Raw genomic sequence first — 24,954 nt, 5'->3', positions numbered from 1 at the left:
TTAGAAATACCACTGATTTTCTGACTCAAACAAAAATCAGTCCTGCTCAAATGCACAACTGTGTCAAAGAATTTCAGTCATTTATAAACATTTAAAAATTGCATCATTTTTAGGTGATGAACTCCAATAAAGCTATTTCTTGCTTTGGCTGACAGTACGTGCAAAAGTTGTCACAATATATTGTAACTGATTTAAGTTTTATAACTTTTTCTACTTTTTCAAATGATCAGAAAGCTGTAAGTATTGCCTTCTTAATTTCAAATATGTAACAAGTCTGAAATTTGACTCCAGGATTCCATAGCCAAGGGCATACAGTATGCTTTTGCAAGGAATGAAACAGACAGCCATTAATTTTAAGGTTCAATTGAAGCAAGAACTAACAATTCTTTTTGGTGAAAGCAGAAGGCAAAGAGACACATGCGGTATGCAATTATTGAAAGCCAACATTTCTGAGCAGAGAGCAATTAGCTCCTAACTTAAAGCACTTGATATGTCTACATGTGAACAGTTATAATGAAATTAATATAAGGAACTGGCATTTTACATTACTTCAAATACAAAAGGTCAGATCTAGTTCTTTCAGACGCTCTCTAAAGTCAATTACCCTTTTTCATACAACCTATTGCAAAAAAAGACAATTTCAAAGCTGCTGACAGAGTGGCATTTTTAAATTGCCACTAGACTCAGTACTTGATTTGACAGGCAAGTATAGCAATTATTTATTAATTAATATTTTAAAAGAGAGTATGTCATTTTAGAAAAAAAAGGGGGGGGGGCTATAACACATGGAATACAAAAGCTGCCTTTGTATTCCAAGTACGTGGTCACCAGGGTGACCAAAAGTACCCCTGTTAAACACAGTCCTGTGAGCACTACAGTAACTGATTCCTGTTTAACTTCACTGCAAGTTTTTAAAAATAAAACAACCATTCTGCATTGCAAAAAAAATTGGAAACTTTAAAATGAATGCAATAAATATTTAATAGTTTAAGATGAACATGAGGCAAGCATTTTAATGAAAAATACACAACAATTTACAGTTCACCTGTGCCCCATTCCTCTTATGTAAGCCAATGCTCTAAAGCAAACCTTGCCATTTACAGCTAAAAGGAAACAGTAGACAATTCATGTATTATGAAAGCCTGAACAGAAGGCATCTTCATTTCCTTGATTGCTCAATATATTGCATCATCTTACTGGAAGAGAGGCAGTGTTCCGACTGTCTCTTAGTTCACTAGGGAAATGCCCACTCAACCCTGTAACCACAAGAATCAGTTGATTTGCATACCCTCCAGGATGGAAGGAGGAAAGAGCCGAGAAAAACAAGCAACAGATACCTGTTCTGCACATCCCTGCCAACTTAAGCTGCAGCACAATATTAGATCTGAGCTATTCCCCGACTGCTGTTCCCACCTATTAGAGAGGTCAGCTGACCTTTTTCCAGGCCTCTACCATTGCAGTCTGAAAGCCAGTGTATGATAACACATCCTAGATGAATTGACCTCAAATTCTTGCACCACCCCAGATGGAAAAGAGCCAAGAAACAGCACAGAAATGTATAGCAATCTGTTTTCTAGGCAACTGCTCGCAGTATTCTGGTACCTAATTATTTTTAAATAAAATTACATATCACAAGTAGAGCCCATATAAGGCAAAAAATACCAGAGAATGATCAAATCCAACCATAGCCAGTTGTGAAATTAAATTCAATAAACCTGATATGCTGTGGGTTGACACCAAGGAAGATAACCTTGAAAGTTATCAGACTGGTGTTTAAATTCCAATTGGTTCACTTATTAAAATCCTGATTTTACTCATTCCTCCACTGGCACCTTGTCTTCCAAGGGCCTAAGTTCTGGAACTTGCTTCCTAAACCTCTCTAATTCTCCCTAACTCTTTGACTAAATTTTTGATCACTTGGCTGAATATCAAATTTTGTTTTTAATCCTCTTGCAAAGTGCTCTGGGATATTTTATTCATTGAAGGTGCTATATAAATGCAAACTGTTGCTGTAGTGATGCCTTTCAAGGAAATCTGCCACCCCTACCCTACTAGCTAGTATGGACCTCCAGTCCTACACCAGGGGGTTGGCTCCATGGCCAGAGGGCAACCAGTAATGGGTAATAAACATGCAAAAATTGCCCACATTCTAATAACAATTATAATGATGCGTTTGGCTCCGATAGTCACAGCAAACCTTTCATGATTAATATGAAAAGCTCTTTCTCCTGTAACATTTTTGTATAACCTACTGCTTAATATTCAAAATTTTCTTAGAATTTGTCCGTTACATTCTGAAGCATGTCTGATCGTTAGCCTTCAAACAAACAAGCTACTCCCTATGCTGACAATGGGGCTTTAACGAACCTAAGAAAGGAAGAAATTCAAACTGAACACCTCATATACATTTTCATTACAATCAAGGGAGAGAATTTGCAAAGATGCTAACAATGCATCCAAAGGAACATAGAAAGAGAAGCAATAAAACCCACAAGTCTACTCAATCCACACAAACATATAAAGACTTACATTTGTATAGCGCTATTCATGACCGTTGGTTATCTCAAAGTGCTTTACAACAAAAGCAATACTTTTGAAGCGTAGTCATTGTTGTATTGTAGGAAACATGGCTGCCAATTTGTGCACAGCAAGCTCCCACAAAACAATGTAATAATGGTCAGATCATCTGTTTTTTTTGTGATGTTTATTGAGGGATAAATATTGGCCAGGACAGTGGGAATAACTTCTCTGCTTTTCTTCAATATAGTGCCATGGGATCTTTTACATCCGAGTAGGCAAATGGGCCTCGGTTTAACTTCTCATCTGTAAGACGACATTTCTGACAGTGCAGCACTCCCACAGTACTGCACTGGAGTGTCTTGCCTTGTTTTTTGTGCTCAAGCCCTGAAGAGGACACCCAGAATCTTGTGACACATAGCCAAGAGTGCTACCAACTGAGCCACACTTGACACAGGTTAGAAAGAGCCTCCATCAACGTTCACCCAGTTTGCTCAGTGGTGCGATCTTATGGACCTGTCCCTCACTAGCCCCCCTCCACCCCCGCACCCAACCCCAGGAGGTATCACTGATACTTGGTGGAAAAGACAAATAATAATGGCTAGCTTCAGGATAAAAAGTCGTCTTCGGAAATCGTCTTCAACTTTATTCCATGGCAGTGGCAGCTTCCATATTTGATGACACAGGCCAATCTCTCCGCAATCTTGCTAGACTCACCTATTGTTTCTGTACTGTCAGAATTCTTGTCTGACAAAGTTTTGGTGGAACTATAATTTTTCTCAGCTAAACACTGGGAAAACTGAAACCATTGTCTTCAGCACTCATCACAAACTCCATACACTTGCCATTAACACGTGGATTACTCTGTCTGATTACTCAGACTAAACCAGATCATTCACAACTGCTCTGTCTCCTGTTCAAAGTTAAACTGAGTTTTCGGCCACGTATCTTCTCCATCACAAAGACCTCCTACTTTCACCTTCAAAAAGACAACTGCTACTACCCCATACATCACTGAAACCCTCATTCATGCCTCTGTCACCTCAGACTATTACCCCAAAATTCTCCTGGCTGGCTTCCAACCATCCATCCCCATGAGGTTCACTTGACTGATTTCTATGGTTAACGGGTTATCTTATGAGGAAAGATTAGACAGGTTGGGCCTGTATTTATTGGAGTTTAGAAGAACGAGACATGATCTTACTAAAACATACAAGATCCTGAGGGGGATTGACAGGGTGGATGCTGAGAGGATGTTTCCCCTTATGGGAGAGACTAGAACTAGGAGACACAGTTTAGGGGTCTCTCATTTAAGACAAAGAAGAGGAGAAATGTTTTCTCTCAGAGGCTTCGTAGTCTGTGCAATTCTCTTCCCCAGAGAGCAGTGGAGGCTGGGTCATTGAATATTTTTAAGACCAAGTTAGATAGATTCTTGACTGACAAAGGAATCAAATAGGGGATAGACAGAAAAAGAGAGTTGAGGCCATAATCAGATCAGCCATGATCTTATCAAATGGTGGAACAGGCTCGAGGGGACGAGTGGCCTTCTCCTGCTCCTAATTCCTATGTTTTTTTAAACTGCAGCTTGTCCAAAACTCTCTTGCTCACTCCTCAAACCACATCACATGCTTGCTCTTCACACCCATTTTGATTGACTTGCACTGGCCACACATTTAAAATTCCCAATTTTGTATTTAAATCTCTCTATGGCCTTGCCACTCCCTTCATTTTTGGAGCAGGTAGGCATAAATAACCCATGTCTCCAACAAAAGACCCAAACATCCTCATTGTTTAGGAAATAGTTTAAAAAAGACACCAACAAAAAGGTATATATTCACCAGTAAACTGCAAACAAGACAACTCTCTGCAAAAGATACTTCCTGCCATCAATGACTTTTTGTCTATGGGCAGAATTTTGCCCTCGGATGGAGGGCGGGCCCCACCGGCTCGGCGGCGGGTGGACAGCCGACCCCCACCACCGAAACGGGGCTTGCCGCCATTTTGAGTGGGCGGGCAAATTAAGGCCCGCCCAGCGGCCTGCCCGACAGGAAGTGCTAAGTGCTTTCTGTGTGTGGTTGGCGGGGGGGATTCCCCATCTGTCAAAGTGCGCTGTTTCGCGCATGTGCGCGATAGAGCGCACTGCTCCCCGAGGCAAAGTCCTGTCTCAGGGAGATTAGTGACAGGTAAGAAAAGTCAAAAAATAGAAAAATTAAAAAATTATTAACATGTCCCCCTCATGTGACAATGTCACACGAGATGGGGCATGTTAATAAAAATGACATAACTTTATTAGACTTTTTAAAAACGGACATGAAACCTCATCCCGCCAGTGGATGAGGTTTCATGCATCATCAGAAGCCCGCTGGGGCTCCTGGCCTGCCCGCCAGCCTTAAGGTTGGACGGGCAGGGTCTTTAATTATCTTAATTAGCCTGTTAATGGCCTTAATTGGCCATTGACAGGTTGGCAGGCGGACAGCTGATTTCGCTGTCCGCCCGCCTTCCCAAAAATTTAAAGGGACCGGGGTGACGTCGGGGGTTCCTCCTGATGTCATCCCGCGTCATTTTCCCCTCGGCGAGCGGGCCCCGCCCCCAAATCGCCGACGGGAAAATTCAGGCCTATGTATTTTACAATAATGTCTGTATCGATATCCACAACTTATGTCATTAACTACATTTGTCCCATGTTTCTCCAAAGTGGGTAACTAACTCAGTTAGACTATTTTCGCTAATATATCCATGTTTAGTGACATCCTCAACACACACCCAATGCTTTACTATCCATCGCCAAATGTGGAGACCAAAACTAGATACAGTATTCCAAGTGCAGTTTATATAACCTAAGTATAACACTCATTGTCATATACTTTACTGGCCTAGTAATATTTCAAATAAATGTATTTGTTTTTGCTTTAGCTATAATCTCCAAAATCTCTCACAAGATTACAGCTCCAATGTCTCGTTTTTTCCCCACAGCTTAGATGTTCCAGGAATTTAATATTTTATCACTTATGGAATCCTAACTAAACAATGTTCACCAAAAATCAAGAAGAATAACACAATAAATTCTGTTGACTTCACTGTGGCATACCCTCACACCAAATGGCCTCCCTTTGTGCTATAAATTTCTATGATTCTCTGACTGCCGCATGTTACTTTGTCACTCACAGTAACAAAAGTTAAGATGCAGAAGATATTAAAAAAATCTAATGAAGGCTGAAACCACTAGTCCAGGTTCAGAAAATGCTACATGTATAAAGTTGAAGTAACAGTAAAAGTGCAGTTATTTAGAACATTGTTCACACCTATATCTGCCTCACTTGGAGAATGTAAGCCAGAGTGAGACAATAGTTCTTTTTAAAGAGAATAGACAATAAAAATAGTTTACACAATAGAGGACAAAACACCATACTTACACAAGGAAAATATAAATATATCAGCTGCTACATTAAGTCTGATGATAATAATGACTACAGCAACAGCGTAACTGATTTTTTCAGAATTAAAATGGTCTTCAGGCAAAACTCTCAGACCATAGTCAAGTGCATTCAACTTCCTTTTCTCCTCTATTCTGAAATTTTATGTTAATTTAAATACTTGGGAGTTCCTGTTCAACTCAAGGTTTTTTTTGACATTCTTCAATTGATTAACTCAATAACTAAATAAATCTGGATCTGCAAATTTAACACCTTCATACCTGTCCTTTTTGACACACCAACTTTTAACCAACTTTTAAAGCCAAACTGAAGTAAAAGACTCAAACTGTAAATCTGTTCTAATGTAACTGCATGTAAATTGCAGTCAACGTACACAACCTGGACTCTTTTCAGAAACATATTCACAGCTACCTCAGACTTGACTTAGTAATAGCACAGTCATCTGAGTCAGAAGGTTGCGGGCTTAAGCCCCACTCCAGAGATTTCAACACATATCTAGACTGACACTTAAGCGTGGTACAGAGAGTGTGCTGCACAGGGTCAGATGTGCCATCTTTCAATTAAGATCCATGGTCAGGTTGGCATTAAGGATCCCATGTCACTATTAGAGCCTGGAATTCTCCAAATGCCCCGGGCATTATTTATCCATTAACCAAAGCTAACAAAAACAGATTATCTGGTCACATCTTATTGCTGTTTGTGAAATCTTCCTGCGTGTAGATTGGCTGCCATGTTTCCTTACATTATAACACTGATGACACTTCAAAAGTATTTCATCAACCAGGAAGTGCTTTGGGTCATCCGGAGGACATGAATGCTGCAAATTATCTAAGTGACCTCAGTGGTGTCTGGCACACAGGAATGAACCTTCATAACAGAACACAGCTAATAGTGTGTTCACTTATTGTACAAAACCTTTGTGAAGACCTGCTGGGATTCACAGCACTTACTACATTCTTATGTAATGGAAAAACACCCACCATCCCAAATATCCAGGGAAGAATATGGATGATGCATTTAAGAATATTATTTTACAATGTGAATAATCAATCCTTTAGTGTGCTAAGATGCAATTATTAAGTCAAGTATTAATTACCTCTGAAGTTGAGTCTGGGTGAAAGGAAATCACTATTTTAATAGAACAGGATCAGACAAAGGACACTTCTTTGGAAATACCTGGATGTCCAACCTGGGAACATAACTGAAGCAAACTCTCAACAGCCCTAACAGATGACAACAATATATTAAACGCTATTGGTTCGGGGGGAGGAGTGAGAGGGCACTGGGTTGTCCCTGAATATTTACTGTAGAGAAACAGGGCAGAAACAGGACAAGTATTCCACCTGTGTAAGCCTCAAACTTTCAGAGCAGCTCTGAACATAAGGGACATAGGGGGTTCTTTTAATTCCTGAGGCTGGATGGGTTTGGGTTAAGTGGGAAGTAAAAGTACTTTAAAGCTCGAACTCCAGGTGTGTCTGGGGCAAGCAACCAATTGGCTCTCAGAAGGTGGATGGGACACAAATCTTAAATGGCAGGAAAAGGAGGCAAGAGCTGGCTGTACCCTCAACGTTAGTGCATTTGCAGCACCACTTATGGGCCAGGAGGAGGTGATGTTTCCTGTTGACACAACAAGCCTCCCTCCTTACGCCTCAGCAAACTCCTGCGATCCGTCCCCACCTTTTATTTATTCTTTCATGAGATGTGGGCATCACTGGCAAGGCCAGCATTTGTTGCCCATCCCTAATTATCTTGAACTGAGTGGCTTGTTAGGCCATTTCAGAGGGCAGTTGAGAGCCAACCACATTGCTGTGGATCTGGAGTTACATGTAGGCGAGACCAGGTAAGAATGGTAGATTTCTTTCCCTAAAGGACATTAGTGAACCGGATTAATTTTCATCACAATCGATGATAGTTGCATGGTCACTATTACTGAGACTAGCTTTACATTCCAGATTTTATTAATGGAATTTTAATGCCACCAGCTGACATGGTGAGACTTGAGCCGTGTCCCCAGCCTGGGGGACACTTCTTAGCCTGGGCCTCTGGATTACTAGTCCAGTGACGTTACCACTACACCACCGTCTTTCCACTTTCAGGCAGGAAACTTACAGAAAACATTTAAAAGGTGTCATCCAATTAAATCGTGCACATCATTAAAAAGTCTTTACTTCCAGATTTGTTGGGAAATTTCTCCCATTACCCTTTCTTAGTAGCACTGAATAAATATTGGGATACAAAGTCTAAAAGCCATTTTACTATTTTAAGAGTGCTTTACAAATATAGGTTATTGTTGTTGACACAATTATTCATGGTTATGAGAATTACCAAGAAGATGAACTGATGTTACATTTATTTGGGAGAACCACTTTCTAACAAATGTTGCCATTTCAGCTGTCATTCACACTGCTACAGCATCTTCTTATTTCATATTATGAAGGACTTTCTACAGCAATCAGATCCACTTTAAAACAATCACACGTATACAATCAATCCATGGAGGTGTAAACCTTTCCCAATTATTAGTGGAAGTTTTCACAAGCTTTTCTGCCTTGTTTTGGTGTTGAATGTTGTGATTCAGTCCATGCTAGCTGTGTTTTTAGTTGCCCCTGCCTCTAGTGACACACTTACAGTACTAACAGGCTCTGCTACCAATGAGAGTAAAACTGAAAACTACCATTGTCTGGCAACAGGAATGCTCCTTCATAAGTCTGATCAACTGGCAGTGGCACATCAGTTGTATTCTTAGTAATTCTCATAACCCTGAATAGTTGTGTCAATAAGAACAGGAACATGTATTTATATAGCACTCGTAACTTAATAAAATGTTCCAAGGTGCTTTACAGGAATATTATCAAACATTTGACAATGTGTCATGTAAGGAGATATTAGATATCAGATGCTTTTAGAATTTAAAGATAAATTAACATATATACAAAATACATTTACAGGGTAGATCTATAATCTCACTATGTTTTACAAATGGATGCTTTTTAAAAAAAAATTGTTCTTGGGATGAGTGTGTTGATGGCAAAGCCAGCATTTATTGTCCATCTCTATTTGCCCTTGAAGTTGGTGAGTTGCCTTCTTGAACCACTGCAGTCCTTTGGGTCCAGGTACACCCACAGTGCTATTAGAGAGTATGTTTCAGAATTTTGACCCAGCAACATTGAAGGAACAGTAATATAGTTCCAAGTCAGAGTGACATGGGACTTGGAGAGGACCTTGCAGGTGACGGTGTTCCCATGTGTTTGTTGCCCTTGTCCTTCTAGATGGTGGAGGTCATAAATTTGGAAGGTGCTTTTGAAGGTGCCTTGGCAAGTTGCTGTAGAATGTTTAGAGTGGTGGATGGAGTGCCATTCAAATGGACTGCTTTATCATGGATGTTGCCAGCTTGAGTGCTGTTGGAACTGTACATCCAAGCAAATGGAGAGTATTCCATCACATTGCTGACTTGTGCCTTGTAAATGGCTTTGGGGAGTCAGGAAGTGAGTTACTCTCCACAGAATTACCAGCCTCTGGCTTATTCTTGCAGACACAGTATTCCTGTGGCTAGTCCAGTTATCTAATCCAATTTCATAATTCTCCTTCAAATTGAAAATTAAAATTGTTTCACACATGCTGGGTACAAACATTTTCTCCCAACAATCTATTTACATTAATATTCAGAACTGTAACAAACTATTAGGATAGTCAGAAATCCAAAAACCTAACAGGAGGTTAAGATCACAGGACATCAGGGCTGGGAAATGTAGATTAGATTTCAAACCGTGCTGAAGGCAACATGCTGACGGCAAAAGATAATTTAACATTCTAGTAAACAGTCACTTAGAATTGCTGCAATAACTTTTCATTCAAACTCCACATGGACGATTTCCAATTTAGGCTGGTGAATTCCACTCTTGGGTTAAAAATAAAAGCCAGAAAAGAATAGGAGGTCTTTTTTTTGGAACAGGAAGACAGAGGGTAGGTAGTCAAGTTTGCATAAGGGAAAGCTGGTGATGGTTTTCACTGAGGCAAAGACGTTAAAAATGTTGACTGGTAATTAGAAGCCATGGTCTCTCAGTCAAGTAAGATGACCCACTGACATGGCTTAATGTGGTTTATTCTTTGTTTTGTATGAATACACATAGGTAAATGGTGTGGATTAAATTAAGTGAGTGCAGTACAACTATTTTGTGTGTTATTTTATTGTAAAATAAAGCATCTCAATAATTCACGCATGGCTTGATTAAACCATGTTTACTCAGTTCACGAGGGAGACGTGCAAAAGACCGATATCTTGTTCAGGTAACAAGGGTACTTTGTTCCACCCCCATGTTGTACCATTGCACAAGTGGATATTGAGCAGTGAGCAACTCCCACAATAGCAGGACGCTCAGATACTTACAGGAACAAAGATACCTTCTTGGCTCAAGTAGTGTATCGACAACAGATATAAAAAAGTCTCATCTGCAGGCAGCAATAAATGTGTTTGAAGATTTCAGTAAATTTGTTTTTATACTTGCTATATATCTGATATTTCAAACTTACCACATTCATCGTGTAAGTACACAGCCATGGCAAGGTTCATATAGAAATGTTTCAATTCAACATTCAAATGGATTTACTTGCCACAATTTAATATTTTTGTACAGTACCTCATGCATGAGGTGAAAGGCACCTGTGACATTTTTAGCTGCTTTAGTTACAATTAATATAAAATAAAATGCAGAGGCTGCAGCTCCATAAGTGAAGTATTTTCAACCCAACAGCCAGAAAACTAGTTAAATCTATCTGGAGTTTCCCCATTGGTTCAACAAATAATACTTTGTAACTAAGCCAGTTTTCAGATCCCAGGATCCATCTGCAGTCTGTACCATGTGGCAAAGGTGCTACAATTGGGCCCAAGCCTTGTGTTGAAGGAAGGGAAAAATAAGAGTGTATCTCTTCTGATCACTTTGAATAACCGCTACTCGAAAGAGAATATGAATCTGCACCATCTAGCCTCAAGATGAAGAATGACCAGGTATTGGAAGATGATCACCAACAAGTGTCAACGGCCACAGGAAAGGGTTGGTGGGGTGGAAAGAGATGGAAGAGTGGAGAAAAATCAGCACGGAGTCTGCTCTACAGCAAAGATTTCCAGTATATTTCTTCAAATTAATTTGATTAGTATTAAAGTTCTGTTTTCATCCAAACACTTTTGTTATACATTCATGGTGAAAAAGTAGATTCAAAACCTGAACTCTATACATCTCATGTCTGAAATAGCACACCCAAAATCAGTATTGCCTTTCCGATTGATGCAATGACCACTGGAGTTCACGTTGTCCAAATTCTTGAGTCTAAATATGAAAAATATCTTGCAATCAGCCTAATGTATAGGCTAAAGCCTTATAAAGGTTTATTTATAGGTACACAGAAGCACTAAGACACAGCAAACAGTATAACAAACAGAAATCAGCTCACAAGTGGTTAACTTTTTCTTTAAAAAGAGAACACGTTGTAATACTTTCACAATATCCTTATTTATCACAGGGCACAAATGCTGCCTTTGGCACATTTATTGAATATATTCTTGGCTCCCTCCCTCCTAGCTCATATCTACATGTTTCCCTTCAGCAATATCATCCGAAAACACATCAGGGTCCATATGTATGGTGAAGACACTTGACCTTACCTCAGCACCATCTCTCTTAAGAGTCATAGAGACATTTCCAGCATAGGAGTGACCACTCCAATTAAATGCTGAGAAGACAGAAATTACTGCCTCCAGTCCCTGCTACAAATCTGTTCGCTGGCCACCAACAACTCCATCTCTCTCCCTGGAAACGGTGTAAGACTGAACCAGACCATTCACAACCTTGGCATCTTATTTTACCCTGACCTGAGCTTCCAACCCCACATCCTCTCCATCACCATGATAGGGTTGGAAGTGGAAGTAGCCTATCATGGTGATGGAGAGGATATAAGGTTGGAGGTGGAAGTAGCTTATATCCTTTCCATCACCATGATAGGCTACTTCCACTTCTGAAATTCACCAGCACCTTCAGTTGCCTCAACTCAACTGCTACTTAAACTTTCATGGAAGTCTTGTTGTACCCAGACTCAACTGTTCCCAATGCTCTCCTGGTTATCCTGTCACCTTGCGCCATTTGTAAACTTGAGGTTATCCAAAATTCTGCTGCCCGTGTCCTAAATCACACCAAGTACTGTTCACCAACCACCCCGTGCTCACTGATCTACACTGGCTCCTGATCTGGCAAAACTTATTTTCATATTTTCATCCTGGTTTTCAAATCCCTCCATGTCCTCGCCATATATTTGTAATCTCCTCCAACACTCACATTTGCATTCCTCCATTTCTGGCTTCTTGTGCATCCCTGATTATCTGCACTCCACCATTAGCGGCCTTGCGTTCAGCTGTATAGTCTCCAAACTCTTCAATTTCCTCCCTAAACACCTGTGTCCCTCTTTTTCTTTTAAAGGTACTCATAGACTCAGACATCCTCAGCACAGAAGGAGGCCATTCGGCCCATTGTGTCTGCACCAGTCAACAAAGATCTGACTACACTAATCCCATTTTCCAGCGCTTGGCCCACAGCCCTAGAGGTTTTGGCAACACAAGTGAATATCTAAATACTTCTTAAATGTTACTAGAATTTCTGACTCAACCACCCTTTCAGGCAGTGAGTTCCAGACTCTCACTACCCTTTGGGTGAAAAAGTTTCTCCTCAATTCCTCTCTTAGCCTTCTACCTCTCACCTTAAATTTATGTCCCCTGGTTATTGACCCCTCTACTAATGGAAAAAGTGCCTTCCTAGTCACCCTACCTATGGCCCTCATAATCTTATACACCTCTATCAGGTACCCTCTCAACATACTTGCTCCAAGGAAAACAATCCCAGCCTATCCAATCTTTCCTCATAGCTCAGACCATCCAGCCCAGGCAGCATCCTAGTAAATCTCCTCTGCACCCTCTCCAGTGCAATCACATCCTTCCTATAATGTGACAACCAGAACTGCAGGCAGTACTCCAGTTGTGGCCTAACCAGCATTTTATACAGTTCCAGCATAACCTCCCTGCTCTTGTATTCTATGCCTCGGCCAATAAAGGCTAGTATCCCATATGCCTTCATAATCACCTTATCTATCTGCCCTGCTACCTTCAGGGATCTATGGACATGCACACCAAGGTCCCTCTGATCTTCAGTACTTTCCAGGGTCCTACCATTCATAGTGTAATCCCTTGCCATGTTAGCCCTCCCCAAGTGCATTACCTCATACTTTTCTGGGTTGAATTCCATTTGCCACTGCTCTGCCCACTTGACCAGTCCATTAACATCCTCCTGCAGTTTACGGCTATCCTCCTGACTATTTACCACCCTACCAATTTTCATGTCATCCGCGAACTTCTTGATCATACCCCCTACATTTAAGTCCAAATCACTTATTTACACCACAAACAGCAAGGGCCCCAGCACTGAGCCCTGTGGAACTCCATTAGGAACAGACTTCCAGTCACAGAAACATCGCTGTACCATCACCATCTGCTTCCTGCCTCTCAGCCAGTTTTGGATCCAATGTGCCACTTTGCCTTGGATCCAATGGGTTCTTACTTTTTGATCAGTCTGCCATGAGGGACCTTATCAAAAGCCTTGCTAAAGTCCATGTAGACCACATCAAATGCATTAACCTCATCAACATTCCTGGTTACCTCCTCAAAAAATTAGATCAAACTTGTCAAACACGACCTCCTTAACAAATCCATGCTGACTATCCCTGATTAATCCGTGTCTCTCCAACTGCAGGTATATTCTTACCCTCATGATTCTTTTTAGTAACTTCCCCACCACCAATGTTAGGCTGACTGGCCTTTAATTTCCTAGTCTACCCCTTCCTCCCTTTTTTAATAATGGGACAACGTTTGCAGTCCTCCATCCTCTGGCACCTCAGGTATGCTCTTTAAAGCCTACCTTTGACCAATTTTTTGGTCACCTGTACCAAAATTTCCTTATGTACCTCAGTGTCAGCTTTTTTTTTTAAATGATAAATTGCTCCTGCAAAGCACCTTGGCATGTTTTGCTGCATTGAAATTATTGCTATATATTAAACTATGTTACGTAAATGCAGCTCTCCATTTCACTCTCTAAAATCAAATAAATTCGGGTTTAACTAAAAGTTTAAGCTTGTGTGACTGCAATATTTACATGGTTAAATGCATCTCCAAAACAACCTGCACACAAGCCCAATATTTAGGTTTCATATTTATAAAATCATGGAATTGAAAAAAAATGCCCTTCCCTACATTACACTGCAATCTGCCACACCTATTGTGTGATCAGACGTTTATTAAAGCAACTAATCATCTGAGCATTTCTTCACCAAACACTCAAAAAGATAGACATTAGACCAGCTAAGAACAGGAAAACTGCAGTTGGTATTTAGAAACGGACAGCTAACAGAAAGGCACCTAGGGAGCAACGTTCAATTTCAGTGGGGCCAGAAAACAGGAGATATCAGTTTGGCCATCTGCTGTGCACCCCACCTAATTTCTCCTCCTGTTTGTGTCAATGGAAAGGAACAAATCGAGTGGCTGCTATCGTCCATTCCACACTCGCACCAAAGCTGAATCATATCACCTGAATTATCTGAACAGACATAGCCCAAATCTATTGAACTTAGAGTATTTGCTCTGAATGTAGAGGATCAGGTAAACGTCCTGATTATGGGGTGGCAAGGTGTCAATACAGTCACAACTGTGTTGAAACTCGCCATTATCTTCCAGAGTTTTCTCTAATTATACATCGCCTACTTCAATAAACCAAAAGGTTTGCTTGGTAAAAATGATCAACTGCTTTAGTGGGAAGAAAAGAGAAGAGTAAAGCCGAAAACAGGTGCAAGTATTTTCCATTTAAATTAGATTGTGCCTGTTGTAAAGAGCTCTGCTAATAATTAAACTCACCTCAAAAGCAAGCAATTCAAACACAGATTCCTTATCTCTACTGTCACTTCACTTCCTAACACCGGACAAGATTTGATGTATTCCACAAGAATAATCTCAGCTGACTGCATCTCTGCTCTTCACTTTTTATTTACTGTCTTTCGATAATACAAGAGATAAATAGCAAGCTCAATATCACATGAATAGTATACGTAGAATATTTATTCAGTTGTTCCTGGAGTCTTCTTAGCAGCCGGTGGTAAGTACAGCATTGCTTTTTAAAAGAACTAAATAAAATTAGCATCCTTTGACCTTATGAACAAGCAGTAGAGATAGCTGAAAAAAAAGCAAGAACTTGTAATTAAACACCCATCAGCCAACAACCCAGACTACTCCATCATCCCTGGCTGTGTTATGTCCTACAGGCAGGACTGACCCACCATAGGCAGTGGCGCAGTGGTGTACGGGAGAGGCACAGAAGTTCTCAACATTGACTTTGGGCCCAGTGAAAACCCATGCCACCAGGTCAACATTGAAAAAAAAGCCTCCTGCTGGTTACAACCTACCACTCTCCCTTAGTTGATGAACCACTTGGAAGAAGCACAGAGGGTAGCAATGACACAGACATACTCTGGGTGGGAGGTTTCTAGGTAGCATCACCACTGAGTCAGAGAGAAAAATCTGCCCAACTGAGCCTGTGGAAAGGGAAAAAACCTACTTGACCACATTCTCACCAATCTAACTGCTGCTAGAAGGATGAGGCTGCACGAACATCTCCATCCTCAATGATGGCTGAACCCAGCAAGCGAGAGAATGCTGAAGCATGCATATCCATCTTCAGCCAGAATTGTTGACTGTATGATCCATCTAAGCCTCCTTCTGATGTACCCACCATCAACAACCTTCAGTCAATTCAGTTCACTCCACACGATTTCAAGAAATGGCTGAACGCACTAGATACAACGAAGACCATGGGCCCCGACAACATTTTAAAAATTCATTCAGGGGATGTGGGCTTCGCTGGCTGGGTCAGCATTTATTGCCCATCCCTAGTTGCCCTTCAGAAGGTGGTGGTGAGCTGCCTTCTTGAATCGCTATAATCCATGTAGTGATGGTACACCCACGCTGCTGTTAGGAAGGGAGTACCAGGATTTTGACCCAGCAGTGAAGGAACAGCAATATATTTTCAAATCAGGATGGTGAGTGACTTGGAGGAAAACTTCCAGGTGGTGGTGTTCCCATGTGTCTGCTGCCCTTGTCCCTCTAGATGGTAGTGGTTGTGGGTTTGGAAGGTGCTGTCTAAGGAGCCTTGGTGAATTCCTGCAGTTCGTCTTGTAGATGGTACATACTGCTGCTTCTGTGCGTTGGTGGTGGAGGGAGTGAATGTTTGTGGATGTGGTGCCACTCAAGTGGGATGCTTTGTCCTGGATGGTGTTAAGCTTCTTAAGTGTTGTGGGAGTGCATTCATCCAGGCAGGTGGGGAGTATTCCATCATACTCCTGAATTATGCCTTGTAGATGGTGATAGGCTTTGGGGAGTCAAGAGGTGAGCTACCCGTCACAGGATTCCCAGCCTCTGACCTGCTCTTGTAGCCACAGTATTTATATGGCTAGTACAGTTCAGTTTCTGGCCAATGGTAACCCCCAGGATGTTGATAGTGGGGGATTCAGTGATGGTAACGCCATTAAACATCAACAGGTGTCTTGGTTGTAGTGCTGTAAACTTGTGCTCCAAAACTAGCCACATCTTTAGACAAGCTTTTCCAGTGCAGCTACAACACTGATATCAAATTAAAGTGTAAATTCCACATGTATTTTCAAAATCGACAGTGTTATCAAACAGCACTAGTCAATAACCCGCTCACTGATGCTCAGCTTGGGTTCCACCAGAACCACTTGACTCCAGACTTCATTGAAGCCTTGGTCCAAACGTGGACAAAAGAGCTGAATTCCAGAGGAGAGGCGAGAGTGACTGCCCGTGACGTCAAGGTAGCATTTGACCAAGTGTGACATCAAGGAGCCTTTGTAAATTTTATGTCAATGAGAATCGGGGGAAATCTCTCCAGTGCCTGGAGTTTATACCTGGCACAAAGGAAGATGGTTGTCATTGTTGGAGGTCAATCATCTCAGCCCCTGAAGTCACTGCTGGAGTTCCTTGGGGCAGTGTACTAGGTACAACCATCTTCAACTGCTTCATCAATGACCTTCCTTCCATGAGGTGGTCAGAAATGGGAATGTTTGCTGGTGTTTGCATGGTGCTCATAGTGCAGTGCAATCTTGTTGCTCAGTTCCATTCACAACTCCTCAAATACTGGAGCAGTCCATACCTGCCTACAATAAGACCTGGACAACATTCGGGCTTGGGCTTATAAGTGGCAAGTAACATTTATGCCACACAAGTACTAGGCAATGACCATATTCAACAAGAGAATATTAACATCTCCCCTTGATGTTCATTGGCATTATCACTGCCTAATCTCCCACTATCAATATCCTATAGGTTGCTATTGACCAGAAACTTAACTAGACCAGCCGTAAAACTGTTGTGGTTACAAGAGCAGGCTGGGTATTCTGTGGTGAATCACTAACTTCCCAACTCCCCAAAGCCTTTCCACCATCTAGAAGGCACAAGTCAGGTCTGTGATGGAATACTCTCCACTTGCCTAAATGCGTAAGGCTCCAACAACACTCAACAAGCTCAACAGCATCCAGGACAAAGTAGCCTACTTGATCAGCAAACTTTCTACCACCTTAATCATCCTGCCCCTCCATCACTGATGCACAGTGGCTGCAGAGTGTACCATCTTCAAGATGCATTGCGCAACCCACCAGGCCTCTTCCACAGCACCTTGCAAACCTACGACCAGTACTACCAAGGATAAGGAAACAGCACCACCTGGAAGTTCCCCTCCAAGTCACATGCTATGCTGACTTGCAACTATATCACCATCCTTTCATTTAATCAATGGGTCAAAATCCTGAAACTCCCTACCTAACAGCATTGTGGGAATACCTTCACCACACAGACTTCAGTGTTTCAAGAAGATGTTTGACTACCATTCTTGAGAGCAGGTAGGGATTAGCAATAAATGCTAAACTTGTGAGCAACACCTACATCCCATTAATAATTAATAGCTTAAATTTAGGACATCCCAAAGTGCTTCAAAGCCAATGAAGTAATTTTTAAGTATAGTCACTATTGTAATGTAGGGAGGCATCAGGATCAAATTGGTAGTTGGTGTAATCTGCTAACAGATGTAATTTAGAACTAGCTATGGCTCCCATCATACCATTTTTTGTATATACCTTGATTTCACTATCGAGACAGATAATTCGAAGAATACCCCAACTATGCCAAATAATTTTCTCTTAATGTAAAAAGTATAAGTATAAACTGACACTACTCAAATTATTTTTAGAAGAGCAACACCAGACGACATTAGTACAGAAACTCATTCAACACAAAAAGCACAGTTCATTAGGGCAAGACACCCATGTAATTAAATTGCATAACGTGATACGTGCTCGCCTATCATTAAGTCTGTAGGTAAAAGTTCACATAGTGCAGTGCAATCTTGTTATATGCAACAGGTTCAAATTCATAAAAGTGGCTAATAACCAGACATTTATATCCAGCAGTGGGAATGGGGTCGAAATCAGATCATGTTGATTTAGCTGGTAAAATCTGCAACAGACTTTGTTTGTATAGATTTAGCTACTACCATAATATTTTTATATAAAAAGAATCAACCTTGATCATCCATTGTGGGTAGTTATTAATTTGCCAGTATATTGCCACCATATCAAATATTTTTCCACAAGTTACAGACTTTATTCATCACCAGATAAGTTTACCAAATTGAGACAGCTTGTGTTTAATTTTTTAAAAAACATTGTTTTTTTTTCTCCTATATTTTTTCAAAGACCTCATATGTTTACATCAGGATCAAACTTAGGTAATAATGGGAAGGAAAGTAGCAAGTGGCAAAGTTCACATGCAGATTTAGAACACAGATTTTGATTGGCATTTACAGAGTTTACGATAACCATTTCCCCACCCTATAGATATAATCAGCAACTTCAAACATCAACAGAATGATAATATGGATGATGTTAACAAACAGTACAAGAATACATTTACGAATACATGAACTTGGGAGGGTATATCTTTCTAAATAGTAATGTTAATATATCATTTATGGCTGACTAATTTCTTAGTCAAGAAAGGTAAAATCTACACAGCTGGAAATATGAGACAAACAGAAATGCTAGAAGCAGAACACAGTCAGCCAGTATCAGTGAATAGAACAGAAGAGTAGCATTTCAGTATAGACCTTTCTTCAGATCCTCAGTCACTTTTGGACCAGCTAATTCTTGTTTTTATTTACTATTAATCTTTCCCTTTTCAATACATATTTTTACTAACAACATTATTTCTTTTCTTTCTCCCTTTCTTGCTCAGTTGTGTTTATACACAAAAGCACCACTTTCATCAGCCACGTTGAAACGTTGAAATCAAAGAATGATGCAACACAGAAGGCGGCCAACTATGCCTGTGCCGAATCCTTTCCCCCCACCCCGACTCCGCAGCTTTCCCCTCAATAGTCTAGCATTTTTTTCCATTAAGTACTTATCCAGTTCCTTTTCAAAAGTTATTGACTCTGCTTCCGCCATCATTTCAGGCAGTGCATTCCAGTTCACAAGATGCTGCATAAAAAAGTGTTTCTGTATGATTCTTTTGCCAATTACCTCAAGTCTGTGTCCTTTGCTTACCAAGCCTTCTGTTACTGGAAATAGTTTCTCCTTATTTACTCTAATAAAACCCTTCAATATGTTATACACCTGTCTCAAATCTCTCTTTAACCTCTATTCTATTGGAAAACTCCAGTGTCTGTAGTAGCTCCACGTAACTATTCTATTAAATCTCATCTCCACTCTCTAAGGCCTTGACAATCTTCCTAAAGCATGGTGCTAGAATTGGACACGATACTCCAGCTGGGGCCTAACCAGTGCTTCATAAAGATTTAGCATAACCTCCTTATTGTTGTACTCCATGCCTCTATTTATAAAGCCAAAGATCTTGAATGTCCCTTTAACAGCCTTCTCATCCCATTCTGCCACCTTCAAAAACTTATTATGTCGCAGGTCTCTGTTTCTGCATCTCCTTTAAAATTGTACCATTTAATTTATACAGCCCCTCCATACACTTCCTACAAAAATGCATTAATTAACACTTTTCTGCATTAAATTTCAACTGTTCTGTGTCTGGCCATTTCACCAGTCTGTTCAAGTCCTCCTGCAGTCTCAACAATCATCCTCACAGTTTAACACATCTGCAAACTTTAAAGTTATGCCCTCTATTCATAACTCAGTCATTAACATGTATCAAAAAGAGTAATAGAACCAACATTGAACCCTGGAGGACCCCAGGGCACACTTCTCTCCAGTCTGAAAAACAACCATTCAGCACTATTCTCTGTTTTCTGTCCCTTAGTCAATTATGTATCCCCACCGCAACTTCCCTTTAATTACATGGGCTTCAACTTTGCTAATAAGTTTATTATGTGATACTTCATCAAATGTCTTTCGAAAACATACATAACAACAAAAAAACAGGAGTAGGCCATTCGGCCCCTACAGCCTGCTCCACCATTCAATAAGATCATAGCTGATTTGATTTGGCTTTAGCTCTACTTTCCTGCCTGCCCTCATAACCCCTGACTCCTTTAACAATAAAAAATCTGTCTAACTCAGCCTTGTTATATACTCAATGATCCCGTCTCCACTGCTCGCTGAGGAAGAGAATTGCGAAGACTAATCACCCTCAGAAGAAATTCCTCATCTCCCTCAGACCCTTATTTTTTTAAAACTGTGCCCCCTAGATTGCTCCATGAAGGGAAGCCTCCTCTCAGCATCTATCCTGTCAAGCTCCCTCAGAATCTTATATGTTTTAATAAGATCGCCTCTCATTCTTCTAAACTCCAATGAGTATAGGCCCAACGTTCTCACGCTTTCCTCATAAGACATCCCAGGAATCAGCCTAGTGAAACTTCTCTGAAATGCTTCCAATGCAAGCATATCCCTTTTTAAGTAAGTGATCAAAACTGTACACACTAGGTGTGGTCTCACCAATGCCCTGTACAACTGTAGCAAGACTTCCCTACTTTATACTGAACTCCATTCCCCTGTGCAATAAAGGCCAACATTCCATTTGTTTTCCTACTTACAAAGGCACACAGATCCCTCTGTACTGTAGCATTCTGTAATCCCTTTCTATTTAAATAATATTCTGCTTTTCTATTCTTCCTGCCAAAGTGGACAACCTCACATTTTCCCACATTGTACTCCATCTGCCAAATTTTTGCCCACTCACTTAACCCATTTTTATCCCTTTGTAGACTCTTGTATCCTCCACACAACTTGCTTTTCCTACCTATCTTTGTATCATCAGCAAAATTGGCTACAATATAGTCTGTCCCATCATCCAAGAAATTAATACAAATTGTAAATAGTTGAGGCCCCAGCACTAATCCCTATGGCATTCCAATAGTTACAGTTTGCCATCCTGGAAATGACCCATTTATCCAATACTGTTTCCTGTTAGTTAGCCAGTTCTCTGTCCATATTAATAAATGACCCCCAACACCATAAGCTTTTATCTTGTATAGTAACCTTTTATGTGGCATCTTATCGAATACCTTTTAGAAAATCTAAATACACTACAACTACTGGTTCCCCATTATGCACCCTGCTTGTCACATCCTCCAAGAACTCATTAGTCCAACATAATTTCTCTTTCACAAAACCACGTTGACTCTGCCTGATTGTATTACGATTTTCTAAATGTCCTGCCACTATCTCTTTAATGACGGCTCCTAGCATTTTCCCAATAAATACGTTAGGCTAACTGGCCTATAGTTTCCTGCTTTTTGCCTTCCTCCTTTCTTGAACAGAGGTGTTACATTTGTGGTTTTCCAAACAAGGGAATTTTAGAAGATTACAACCAAAGCATCCAATATCTCTGCAGCCACTTCCTTTAAATGCAGGCCATCAGGTCCAGGTACATACACATTACCCTCATCTGCCCTCTCCATTACTTCACTAAAAAACTCAAGTTAATCAAACATGATTTGCATTTAGCAAATCTGTGCTGGTTTTCATTTATTAACTTTTAAAGTGCCAATTAATTGTCCCTGGATTAATATCACTAAAGATTTTCACACCAATGATTGCCCTGTAATAGGCAATGAGCCTATGTAATTTCCACCCTTACTTCCCTCAGCAACCTAGGATGCGCCCATCCGAACTGGGTGACCTTTTATTTCCAAGACCTTAGGAGGTCCCAAAGCAGTTTTACAGCCATTGAAATACTTTTGATATGTAATCATTGTTTTAATGCGCTCATTAATAAAAGCTTATAGCACAGAAATGGGCCATTCAGCCCATCTAGTCTATGCTGATACCACTAGAGCAAGCCAAAACTAATCCCACAATTCTTTATCTTCCACTTCTTTGAATATGAATTCCATTTTCCCTTAAAGATGGAATGATTTCTGCCGCAACCATTCCCTCTGGCAAAGCATACTATGTTGCAACAACTTCTGCACAGAATTCCTTTGGACCTCTTCCCTCAAAGTTATAAACTGTTGATCGCAGTGACTTGCTCCACAACTAAAAGGCAATATTTTTTCCCCTAGACACTATCAGAATCCTTGATTATTAAAAAAAAACTACAGAAGATTAGGAGGAAATCTTAAGTAGAAACTGTCATAGTGCCTAAAGTCTATCCTCATCACTATAGGTTCCCACACCTGTACCTGACTTCAACCTGGTGCTTCTGTGCTGTATGCCCTCTATAGTTTAATTTCTTATGTATAATGGGGTGCCAAAGTGCACACAGCACATGTAACAATGGCCTAACTTGGCCTTATATTCTGATGAACCTTTCATCAATGCCTTTGTCACATACAGACATGGCCATTCCAGTACTCTGGTGGTCAGTCTCCCATTCCCCACAAACTTCAGCTCAACCAAAACGCTGTAGTCCATTCCTATCTCTCACCAAGTCCCACTCATCCCTGTGCTCACTTAACTACATTGGATCTTGGTCCTCCATGGTTCAAATTTCAAATAATCATCCTCATGTATAAACACCTTTTGCCTTGATCCTTTCACACCACTATGAAGTCCTTCAGTTCCCCAAGAACACACTATTGCTCCAACTTGAGTCTCCTGTGCATTGTCCCACCATTCACAGAAGAAAGTGGAGAATGTGCCTTTAATTATCTAGACTCTATGCTCTTGAATTCCCTCTTTAAGCCTCTCACTTCTCCTTTAAGAGGTTCATTAGAACCCAGCTCTTTGACTAAGCATTTAGTCATCATTCCCAATGTCTCCTTCTTTAGCTTGGTGCCCATTACTTGGGAGTATTGAAATAGTCAAGTCTGAAGGTAATTTAAAAAATGATGAGGGTTTCAGCAGCATATAGGCTAAGGCATTGGTGAAGAGGGGCAATATGAGTAAACAGTCTTTATGATGGAAATCATGGGGTTGGAAGACCACATCAGGGTCAAATAGAATACCAACGTGGCAAACAGTCTGGTTCAGCCAGAGCTAGTGGTCTGGGCCAGGAATGGAACTGGTGGCTAGGGACAAAAACAATGGCTTCAGTCTTCCCAAAGTTTAATTGTGAGGATCTCAGACAAGTAAACTAACAATATAGAGACAGTGAAAGGGTGGATAGAGGTGGTATTAAGGTAGAACCTCACTCTTCATATGGAACCTGATATAATGACTACAGCTGATGTCAGCAAGGGACAGCATGTAGATGGGAAAAAGGAAAGTTCTAGAGTTAACAGTGGGGGGACAGTCTTAAAAAACTAATCAACTCAGGAATGATTGTGAGATCAACTGTGTCAAACAATGTAGACAGATTACAATCCCAAAGATGTCATTTGCAACTTTGATTCGAGCCATTTCAATGCTGTGACTAGCCTATCACTCATGATGCAGGCTAGCACACGAAGAATGGTTACTTAGTAATGTAGTGGACAGATGCCAGTACTAATAGAACTGTACACCATCAGCACGTATCACCTTCAGAGGTTTGGGGGTTTGGGGGGTTGGGGGCGCAGAGATGAGATATTGGGAAACGATGGTTGTACATACATTTCCTGCATTCTAAAGTGAAGTGTAATTGCCACATGAAACAAAATGGCTTTTGCACACTTGCAGTAATGAAGGAACATTCCCTCCACAAACCCCTCTGTCTCTCTACTCATTAAAGACACTACTTGAAATGTATGTCTTTGATCAAGATTTTGGTCACCTGTCCTAGTATCTCTTATGGCTACATGTTAAATTATGTTTGATAATGTTCCTGTGATGCACCTGGGACATTTTACTACATTTAAAGGGTGCTATATACATGCAAATTTTTGGCAGTGCACTGTGACCTCTGATTGCTCTAGGCATGAGCTACAGCATTTTGCTTTTAAAAAAAGGACCAGCAAACCAAGTTATTTGTAATATTCTCAAATTGTCCAATCTGAATACAGGATTTGATCAGTACAAATCCTTCTGATTGGAAAGAGAAAAATGGAAAAACATAATCCAACACATCCTGCATTTAACCAACACTGACACTACTGATCCTCAAGTTTTAATTAGAAACTTAGCAAAGGTAGCTGAAAAGGAAATCTTGGAACAACTGCGAATCTTTCCAACAACAAGATCAAAAATAATAAAGGCTGAAGATTTTCAGGGGTGGAGAAATATATAAATTACAATACTTCCTTGTCAGTTAGGAAATTAAAGGATCCATATATAACCTCTTTTATTTATTGTTCTTTAAACATTTTTATTGTTCATTTTGTTGTTTTGTCCATTTTCATTCTTTACTTTGTACTATAAACGCTGGAAGTCGATGGTTATTTATCTGATCAGAGTTGGTTTAAAATCTGTAGATCTGGCAGGGACACAGTGGATTGAATAGCCTCCCTCTGTTTCAATCATTCTATGATTTCTATCTGCAACTCATGACCTTCACCATACAGTAAATATTTCACAATACCATCACGCA

General features: G+C 40.5%; 1 protein-coding gene across 4 annotated transcripts in view; it reads right to left on the bottom strand.

The window, feature by feature from the left end:
• The window catches only part of nfe2l2a (nfe2 like bZIP transcription factor 2a), a 30,789-nt gene that overhangs the window by 4,745 nt on the left and 1,090 nt on the right, over positions 1-24,954 (bottom strand). The window lies entirely within an intron of this gene.

The sequence above is a fragment of the Cetorhinus maximus genome, chromosome 11 (assembly GCF_964194155.1).
Source record: "Cetorhinus maximus chromosome 11, sCetMax3.hap1.1, whole genome shotgun sequence".
In the NCBI taxonomy this organism is placed as follows: domain Eukaryota; kingdom Metazoa; phylum Chordata; class Chondrichthyes; order Lamniformes; family Cetorhinidae; genus Cetorhinus; species Cetorhinus maximus.
This window is presented reverse-complemented; position numbering and strand designations above follow the sequence as displayed.